This window comes from Rousettus aegyptiacus, unplaced genomic scaffold (assembly GCF_014176215.1).
Source record: "Rousettus aegyptiacus isolate mRouAeg1 unplaced genomic scaffold, mRouAeg1.p scaffold_m13_p_6, whole genome shotgun sequence".
Classification (NCBI taxonomy): domain Eukaryota; kingdom Metazoa; phylum Chordata; class Mammalia; order Chiroptera; family Pteropodidae; genus Rousettus; species Rousettus aegyptiacus.
In genome coordinates, this window is record NW_023416309.1 from 47,601,632 (window position 1) to 47,611,615 (window position 9,984).

Genomic DNA, 9,984 nt, shown 5'->3' on the forward strand with positions numbered 1-9,984 from the left:
CCCCAGTGCCCCGGAAACACACCAGCAACAGCACCCTCTAAAAGGCCAAAACCTGGGTGATTTCCCTTCCACGGCTCCCAGGGGCTTTGTACGCTGGCTCTGGGCTCGGCCACTGAGTTCCAGCCTCTCTCTGTTTCTCTACGGTCCAGTCTCTTCCTTGTCATAGCACCCTGCTCCTACGGCTCCTACTGCAGGACGACCCCCTCCCAAGTCCCTGTTCACAATGCTGGCTCTTTCCCAGCCTTGGGGCTCTCAGCTTAAATGTCAGTGTGCTCAGAGAAGTCTCCCCCAGCCCACACCCCACAATGACGCCCTCCCCCAGCCCCCTACTGGTCTCAGTCACTGCCTTAGAGAAGTTGACACTCTGCTCACACTCCCGTCCACCCCTTTTAGTCGCATATCACCAACTAGGATGTAAGCTGCACACGCGTTAAGGGGTCCGTATCATTCATCATTGTACCTCCAGCACCTTGCTGCATACAGTCGGTGCTCAATGAATACTGGGATGGATGAATGAATGGATGAATGAACGAACGAATGAATGAAAGGGTCCAGTGTCATAAGAGAGATGGAATGAGACTTCAGAAGACTGAACAATCACTTCCAGGTGACTCAAGACCAAAAAATAGTAAGACCTGGACATGGCCGAGACGGTGACGAGGAAACTGCAGACGCGAAGGCCAGAGAGAGGACGGAGGGTGCGTCCGAGGAAGCCTCGCGAGGTGGGGTTTGACTGCAGTCATCGCCCAGGGCCAGGAAAGCAGAGGCCGTCTGGGAGGACTCTGGGCATTATCGACAGGAGGAGGAGCAGAAAGGCTCGTGGGAGGTGGACGGAAGGCAGAGGTGGGCAGGGCAACCAGAGGGGAGTTCATGTCTGCCTCCCAGAGAGTGACAAGAGTGGCCAGAGCCTGGAGCGGCACAGGACAATCCGCAGAGACAAGGCCACAGACATGGGACCACGGCAGAGGCGGCCTCAGATCCCATCCGTTCACATCCTTGTTCCAGCGAGACAGCAGTCAGGAAATGGAGATGAGGGACACAGGAGACCCGGGGGCCCCTTATATCCCACTCTCCCCACTTCCGTCTCTTCCCTGCCCTTTCCTACATTTGGAGAATCCATCTTGAAGTCTCATTTGCCGGTGAGAAGCCCCACTGCTAAGGAGCCTCCCATGGCCTCTCCTAGGGCACACACTCTAGTCCTCTGGTCTGGGCGGTGGCCAAACTTTTTTCCAGCTAGACGTGGTCTAGGAGCTCTAGATGGAGTTCGAGCGCCCCCTGGTGGACAGAGCTGGAATGCGCGGCAGCGCCACACCCTGCATGCTGGCGTAGGTGGGGGCCCAGCTTCAAGCCCATTTGCTACCGAAAAACTTCATGATCTCAGGAGGGCTGCAGAGGCAGGGGAAGCACAAAGACTCATCCTAAACACGGTGCCCCTGTCTATAAGGCGGCTCGCCTGGCGTCTGTCAGAGTATTCCGGAAACCCTGGCTGCAGGAGCAAGTGGGCAGGTGGGGGCAGGAAAGTAGAGTCCTGCGAAAGTTTCCTAAGTCACCCGGAAAGGTGCAGACCTTAAATTTATAAAGCACTTACTGCATGCCAAGCCTGGTGCTAAATGTTTCGTGAACATTTAGGGGTACTTCACTGTACCCCTATTGGGGGGTGCTTGGTGGGCAAGTGCAAAGCTGGGATTTGAACCCAGGCAGCTACGACTAAATTCTGGGCGCAGAACCGCAAAGCAATAACACCTCAGTTGCAGCCATGTCGCAAAGACAGTTGACCCAGAAGCCTCCAGACTTCTGCACAGGACCCTACCTGTCCAAAACTCTAGTTTGTTGGCTCTGTACCCAACGACATTTGGGGTTCTGTATCCAAAGAAAGTGTGAAAATGGACTCACCCCCGACCTCTGGGCCTAGCATCCTTTTCAGTCATGGGATTGGTCCCTCCATCATGCTCAATGCCAGCTCCCACTTCCCCTCCTGCAACAGCTGTGGCCTCTTCGCCCCCGGATTGGGAGGGTTTATCTCCTGAGGCAAACACGTGGGTCCTGAGAGGCGAGTTTAGATGGTGGTGGTAATCATAAACCCCTGCTTCCTGGGGCATTGCCGGCCTTCTCCCTCCACCACCACCCCCATCCCTATCCCACCCCTACATGTGGTGACCGTGGGGACTCACCACACCAAAGTCATGGAATCCACACACTCAGGAAGAAGCTCAAAGTCAAGAACAGCCCAGGGTTCCGTGGCAAGAGCAGGGGTTTGAGCACCAGGCCTTCCACGCTTCCATTAGAAACATGAGGCGTTTCCCAAGACTTTCACACCTCTTCTCCTTGCCTGTCAAACCGGGCGTGGCTGGCTGGTTGTGCCTGCAAAGCTGTTAGCTCAGCGGCTGGCAATTAGTTCATGCTCAGTATGTGTTACTTTATTCTCCCCTGAAAAACAAATTGCCTATCTGCAGACTCAAATGGCTTTCTTTTTCCATTTTAAACAAAGACACACATTTAGAAACATTGCCTTCTATTTTGAAAAGATAAAATAAAACAATAAAACTATGCCAGCCCAATGTTTCAATGACCTCCTGACCCTTGACCTCAGTGCCAGGGCACAACGAGGCAAGGGAAACTGTAGCAAACTAAGAGGCCCAGGCCCCATCTAATTGACCTCTATTCATTATCGACCCATTTTTTCATGTCAATGCAGACCCAGTGCTGCCAGATCTTCTAACAATTTTAACAAAAGCTAGAATTTTACTAGAACTGTCGATTTTAGAAAAATCTGACATCTTTAGCGTCGACTTTATTTATTTGACAATTTAAAGTTACCAAACTAGGCACAAGCCTGCAGGTCACCAGTGTGCACCGACCCTGTACATGAGCACTTTACAGTTTAGTCAAATTTAATTATCAAGTGAGATTTTTGAAGGGAGTCCCCTTCCCACTGGGTGGTTCTCACCCTTCCTTCCAGACCCCATTAAAGACTGACTCTGCCATGTGTCCCTCGGTTGCCATCGGGACTTCTCACGGCAAGTCCTGCATTTGCCGTGACCAGCTACGACATAATTAGGTGACTTTTCCTGGGTAAAGTCCTGTGTCCTCTAGGAGGCAGTGAGCTGCCCCCAGGCGAGCACCGTGCTTTACACTCTGTATCCTCTTCCCTGCCTAATCTAGACTCCGTCACTGTTAGTTATTGATAAGAATAACCCTCCCTGAACTTTCGGCACCCCGAATTCTAATCTCTGGATCCAGAGCCCTCTGTTGATCTTTCTCACTGCCGAGCAGCAAAGGAAACAATGTTTACAGATTGGTTCTCATCACCATCTTCCCACATGGCTCTCGAACTGGGAATTAGAAATGCTGGGTTCTCGTTCCCGTTCCCCTCTCCCCTCACCCCCCCCCCATTATTCTGCCACTCAGTATCATAACGCGTTGGTAAGTCTAACAGTCTTTGATGTCACTTTGTAGCCCAGCATCTAGTCGGTGAATAGTTATGACAACTTAGTTTGAGGTCCCCTAAAGGCAGCTACTAAGACAAGAATTTGGCTGCAAGTGCTGGATGTGTGAGCATCAGTAAGGGACGGGCAAAGGGAGCCATGGAAGGGGACAAGCCAAGGAAAGGGTATAATGAGTGGGTCACTGCTATGGCCAGCTGGAGCTGAATCCAACTGAGGACCCTCCACATTGTTCCACAGGGGCGAAGAAGCCGGGCTATGGATCTTCCAGTGCCCACCCCCTGCCTCGGTTGACACTCCACTGGGTGTTCACTCCCCAGCACTTCCGGCATGCTCTGTGGACCCCACATGCTCCCAAGACAGAGGACGCCCTCAGCAGGGAAGTTTAGACAGACACCGGGTGCAGGAACATCCTTGGGGACCCCCATGTGGCCGAGCAAAGACAAGTAGGATGTTACAGAATCTTCTACACGAACTCTGCCTCAAGAAAACCTTGATGTCATGACACTTAGAGAATAAATTACATTTTCAAATCTCTGCTCACTGGGCTTCCCAATACTCCTATTAGAGATGCAGGGGGGTTTTGTTTGTTTGTTTGTTTGTTTGTTTTGTTTTGCCCTAATTTACGAACGGGAGAAATCAAGCATCATATAATCAGTTATAACTTTAATTTGCAGCCTCGATAAACTTCACATTACTAACGACCTTGCCAGGAGCTTAAGCAACGGCATCTCATCACCCTTTAAAATTATTTTGTAGTTTTTAAAGTTGGTTTGCTTACAGCTTCTCAGGAATTCATCCGGTTCTTGGAGTTGCCTGTCTCATGCCTGCGTGGTCCACTCTGCTGCGGTAACCCTCACGGTCAGTGTCTGCCACCTCGCAGTGTCACAAGACCCGAATGCCCCTTCTGACAATGCCCCTGCTTTCAACCTCTACAATCACCTTTTCTTTGTTTTAACATAAAATTATTTTTCTGGACACTGACAAGATTTTATTATTAATAAAACTGATTTAAAACAGCAACCACGGACACACCATCTAAGCCAACCCTCCTGGGTCAACAGATTAGAGAAGCATGATGAATTCTCATGGAGAATGACCTCAGTGCAAGATTGTTGCCAATAAAAAGTAAGTTTCATCCTGATCAAAGACAACGGCTGTGTTCCATTGCCAGTTGTAGACATATTTTCCAAAGTAATGTGCCTGCTCTGTGCCTGCAGTGAGCAGAAACGTCTGTGGGGGAAAGTTAATGAGGCTGGAAGGGTCCAGCAGAACAGGTTCTGTAAGCATTACAGACATGAAACAAACTTTCTCTACAAAATGACTCGGTTATGTAAAGCACGATGTAGCTGTGGCCCCGTTAATACCCTACGACCCCAGGATTGAAGATTTAGAATGATTTATTCAGTGTTTTGGAGGAAAGGGGACACCTCGTGACCTCCACCGGAGGGGCCAGGGGTGCGGCCCCCAGTGTGAGAGGGACAGAGTGGGCAAGGTGCTGTCTCTCTTCCCTCCGCATAAGAGACAAACTTTTCCAACCCAGTGAACACAGCGGAAGAACTCAAAGCGAGCCCAGCTGCAGCCTGCCTTGCACTCGAAGTGCCTCCCAAGCCAATGCCATCTGCGGGTTCTGTTTCGATGTTATTTGTTCTTTCTTCCAGACGTGAACCCACCAGGGATGCCGAGTGCCTCCACTGAGCATTTTAAGACAGAACGCTGAAGATCAAGTCTGAAAACCACCCCACCCCCTCACCCCCAGCCTGCCAGCAACATGACCTCGAGTTATTGCTTATGTTCAGGTTCCGAATGGGGTCTTTAGGACCACCACCAAGTGGTCGGCATGGGGCCTCACGCACGAGCTGATAAAAATACTAGCCCATCGTTGGCTCTTAAACTGGCTTTCATACACAGAGAGCAGCAAGAGAAGGCAGAAAGAGGCAGACCACTCCAGACAGCCAGGCAGCAGTCTTCATAAGTGGTGGACTTACATATGAGGCTTGACCTGGGCCACCAAAGACGAGTAGATCTTCCGCTCACCAAACATGTAAAAGTTTATATAGAGGCCTTAAGTGCGTTCATTCACTACATAGTCCGAACAGATGGTCTCAACACCTTTCTCTCTCAGGGCTGCGTTCTTGAAACAGCAACTAGTGCAGGAATAGTGGCTGGACGTAACTTCCAGGGTCAGGGTGAGGAGCCTCCCGCTGCAGGAGCCAGCACGCGGGTCAACCAGTAGTCTCACTCTCCATGACTTCCTCCAATGCTAACCGTTGCTGAGTCTGGGCTCTGCACTTAAATCTGCAATAAGTGGTAGCAGATTCTAGCCATCTTCAACCTTAAAGTCTCTCCTGCTCAACCGTGTGCTAAGAGCACAGTCTAAGAGGCATTCTGTGGAACCTTTGGGCTCGTATCACCTTGGCGAACAAGGTTGCCCTCTGTTTTCTACGGGGAGAGCCTCACAACGGATTCTCGGAGAGGAAATTAGGTAGAATGGAGGGAAAGAATCCTTACATTCTGTTGCCCCCTCTACTGACGAGACATGCATGCCCTGTTCCTCCATGCCTCTGTCAGCTGGTCCAGGAAGAAGGCAGAGTTTGCGAACCATCAGAAGAAGTGCATCACCATGGTCAAGAGTTAGTTTGAACTCTGCCTTGGCAGAAGTCTTCAGCAAACTCCTTCGCCCTGAGCCTTCGTTTCATCTCTGGTGCAAAGGGGCTAACAGCACCCACCCCAGAGGACTGAGCTGAGGCATATAAAGTCCCTAGCACAATGCCTCACTCTACATGTGCAGGTATGAGCCCCTCTAGCACAAATTGTTTTGCTGGAGCCAATGAACTTCCTTCCGGTTTCACATCATCATATAATTTTCCAGGATCCACGCCAAACACATGGATTACCACTACTTCACTGGATGGGAGCTTGATCATCCTGCTTACTGGTTCACATGCCATTTGGCTAGTGGTCATGGGATGGAAAAGCAAACCATGACACTTCTGTTCTAGACTATTATCAACTTCCTGTGCAAGCATGGGCGATTTTCTCCTGTAAAACTTGAAGGCTGAATACTAGGTAATTCCTAATATCCCTTGTTGAGATAAATGTTCTGTCCTAAACAGGAAACAGAGAACACCAAATACCACGCAGCTGCAACTCTTTCAAGCTTACAAAACACATTTATTCCACTTAATATCGTCTTCAAAAATCCATTGTGAGACTGTCCCTATACAGTACAGAGGACAACTTTGTGCACTGAGGTGATGTGACTGGCTAAGAGTCATCTACACATGCACAAGAGAGCCAGACCCAACCCTAAGTTCACTGCTCCATGCTCTATCTGCTATAGTCCTTTTATTAAAAACGATAATAACTGATTTGAAAGGCTATATAAAACTCTCACACAGAACAAAACTCGGGCTAGCCTTCCTATTCATAGACCAAGGGCTGAGAAGCACTCAGATGGCAAGTCACATCACGCAGGAGCTATGTTGTCATCTACGTAAATAGCTAAGTAATGACAAGGCTCGAAGCTACCATTTCCCAATGCAGAAGCATCTTAACATGTATAGAGGGCCCAAGCACCAGTTTGGTCAAGTTACCTTGATGGTTTTAATCCATCTCTCAGAAGCCATTTCAGAAAGAGTGTCCATTATCCATCCCCAGCCCCCCCCCCCCACACACACACACTTTGTTTCCAGAATACACTGTGCAAAACTGTAAAACTCCAATTTTTTGCCAAGGCCACATGGCTAGAACAGGAGTTCTCAAACTTTATGTGCTTAGAATCACTAGGGACTTATTCAGTGGGATTGCTGGGCATTGGTGTGGGGCCCAAAGCATTCGCTTTTCCAACAAGTTCCCAGGTGCTGCTGATGCTGCTGGTCTATTAATCACACTAATCTCCAGGGAGCAGCCACATTAAAGCCCTCCTTGATCATGTCCCATGCTATTCTACTTCCTCCTTACAAGGCGAAGGGAGATGGGCAGCTCTCTTCCCCACCATGCAGCTCTAGACTCGTGCAAACGGAAGTGGGAACGTTTTCCTCACCCCTTCAACAGAGAATCGTGAAGCATGTGAATTTGGCTTCAGAGCATCCAAAAGTACTAGAGGAGGGCCTCGTGGGGTTTCCGCAAGCAGGGAGAGATTACGTGGGAAACATCTGGGTGGTTTCTCAGCTGTCTCCTCCTCAGTGCTAAAATTGGTTCCAGAAGCAGCAGGTAGATATTCATACACATTTCCTTACAAGTAAATGTGAAGATGGTTGAAGTTCTCAGGTGATAAACACCTGAACACACACACACACGTATACATATACATACTAGCTCCTTTGCCAACTCTAGCAAGACCCTCTGTCACTGGCAGCCACATCTCCCACGGATACAGTGACCATATAATCTATTACCCAAACATATACTCTTCTGAGAGTCAAAGGCAGCATTATTATTAATCATGAAGGATCATTGCAGGAAAATAAGAATCAAGGTATGGGATCAGCACCCCAATAAGACCCCAGAAAGAAGCAAGGAGGAAGGTGTCTACCTCTGCCCTGGCTTATGCAGCTGCCTCATATCTACGAAGTTCTGTGTCTTAGCCGCGTAAGCTGACTTTCAGCAGACATCAAGGGTCTGTCTATATGCGGTCTTTTCCTTCTAAGTTTCAACCAACCCGCAATATGAAGTGGCAAGACGTTTTCCCAGAAGGCTGGAAATCCATTTTGCTCACTCGGTTGTCTTAATCACTTCATGTCGTACGTAGCTTTTACACCAGTACCGAGCCCACTGATTGGCAACACTGGCTCGTGTTGACATAACTCTCTCCTCGATATGGGTTTGGCAATGCACCTGACATCGCGGGCTGCCTCATGTGCCCATTGCCCCTTTAAACATCACCCAGTGGTCCTCATCGAAGCCTTGCTTCCAGATGTCATCCCTGCTTAACTCAGGTGAGCAAGGTCAACCTCTTCCCAACAATAGGAGGCCTCCGGCTCCTGGAGGGAGTACTTTGAATGGGTCCTTTCATTAACTTTTATCCTAGGCCAGAAAACATGAGCTGACAAGATGGAAATGTCCCCAGAGAGGCAGTTCATATAATCCACAGTCTGTTGTACCAACATGTAAAAATTGGGTGTTTTCATATTTAAAAAAGTACAAGTTTTGGACCAAAATTGGTTGTCTCTTAATCGGAGGATCCGGCAGCAACGCTAGGACCATCTGGTAAAGGGTGAGAGGCAAGAAGCGTTGGAGAAGAACGAAGTCGTGAAAGAGGCTGCAGAGGAGACGAGAGGGCCACGGGAACCAAAGGAGCAAAAGCAGCATCTCGGGGAGAAGCCAGGCCGTGGGGAGGGCACCACGGATGCTGAGACGGCAGTCGGGAGAACTGCTCCGCAACTGTCGAGCAGGTACGTCGGAATCTTAGGAGATACACGTGTTGAAGACGGACGGCGAGGTATTAAAACAGGGAACGAACGGTCTACGGCCATGCCACCCTAACTGAACGAGCCCAATCCAGTCCGATCTTGAAAGCTAAGCAGGGTCGAGCCTGGTTAGTACTTGGATGGGAGACCACCTAGGAAGACCAGGTGCTGTAGGCATAAAAAATAAAAAAATTAAAAGAAGAGATTGTAAACTGATAAGGTCCTTGCAATCTGTGAGGTCAACCAAGGTTGCCTTCCCTAAAAAAAGAAAAGAAAAGAAAAAAGGAATGAACGGGTCTAAAATTAGCAAGTATAGGACTAAACATTAAGAGACTAGGCTTTAAAATCAACATCCACTTAAAGAGAGTGATTGGTCGTAAAAGTCAGAATTTTGCTCTGATAAGGGAAGGTCATGTTCGGGGGCAGCAAAAGAAGTTGCTAAAGCAAAAGAAAGGATAAATGCACAAAAGGGTGAGGGCGTAGTCAGGGCAATGATATCCCAGAGGAAAGCAGAGGGGTTAAGGCACAAAATTCAGATAGAGGCCAGCGGAGAACGGATAGGATGGTCCTGGGGGTCGGGTTCACAGCCATGTCATGCACCCAAAGGTCATGAATGGCATCGCGAGGCACGTCTTACCACACCTTCCAAAGGGCACACTCTTGAGAAAAGGCTGCATTTGAGCAATCTTGAAGGATCCACAGAAAATGGTGCTCTAATAATATACTTGCCTTACTGAAAAAGTAAACTGATATTTTTTTGAGCAATTGTTATGAACTAGTGGGGAAAACCCAACACTTCAGTACATACTTTTATAAACTTAAACATAAAAATATGACAGAAGCACCAAGTTTAAAGGAATTTTTACAGACATCCAAAGAATAAGTCTGCAATGTGAATATTTACTAAGAATAGCAATAGCTAAAATGTAGATATCTACATCTCCAATGCTTGATCATATTTGAAGAGCTCTGAGTCAATAATAAAATCATGCACTGCAGCTTCATGAATTGATGTACGGTTATTTCTTGCATGCATTTTAATAAAGTTCTATGTAAAGTTAAACAAGAACAATTGTTTGTGTGATGAATTATGTAGGGAACTTTCAACTACAAATGCAAGACATCGAGAA

General features: G+C 48.4%; 1 pseudogene; it reads left to right on the forward strand.

Moving 5' to 3' along the window:
• The first annotated feature begins 8,908 nt into the window (after positions 1–8,908).
• Positions 8,909–9,031, forward strand: LOC118604743 (annotated as a pseudogene).
• The last annotated feature ends 953 nt before the right edge of the window (positions 9,032–9,984 follow it).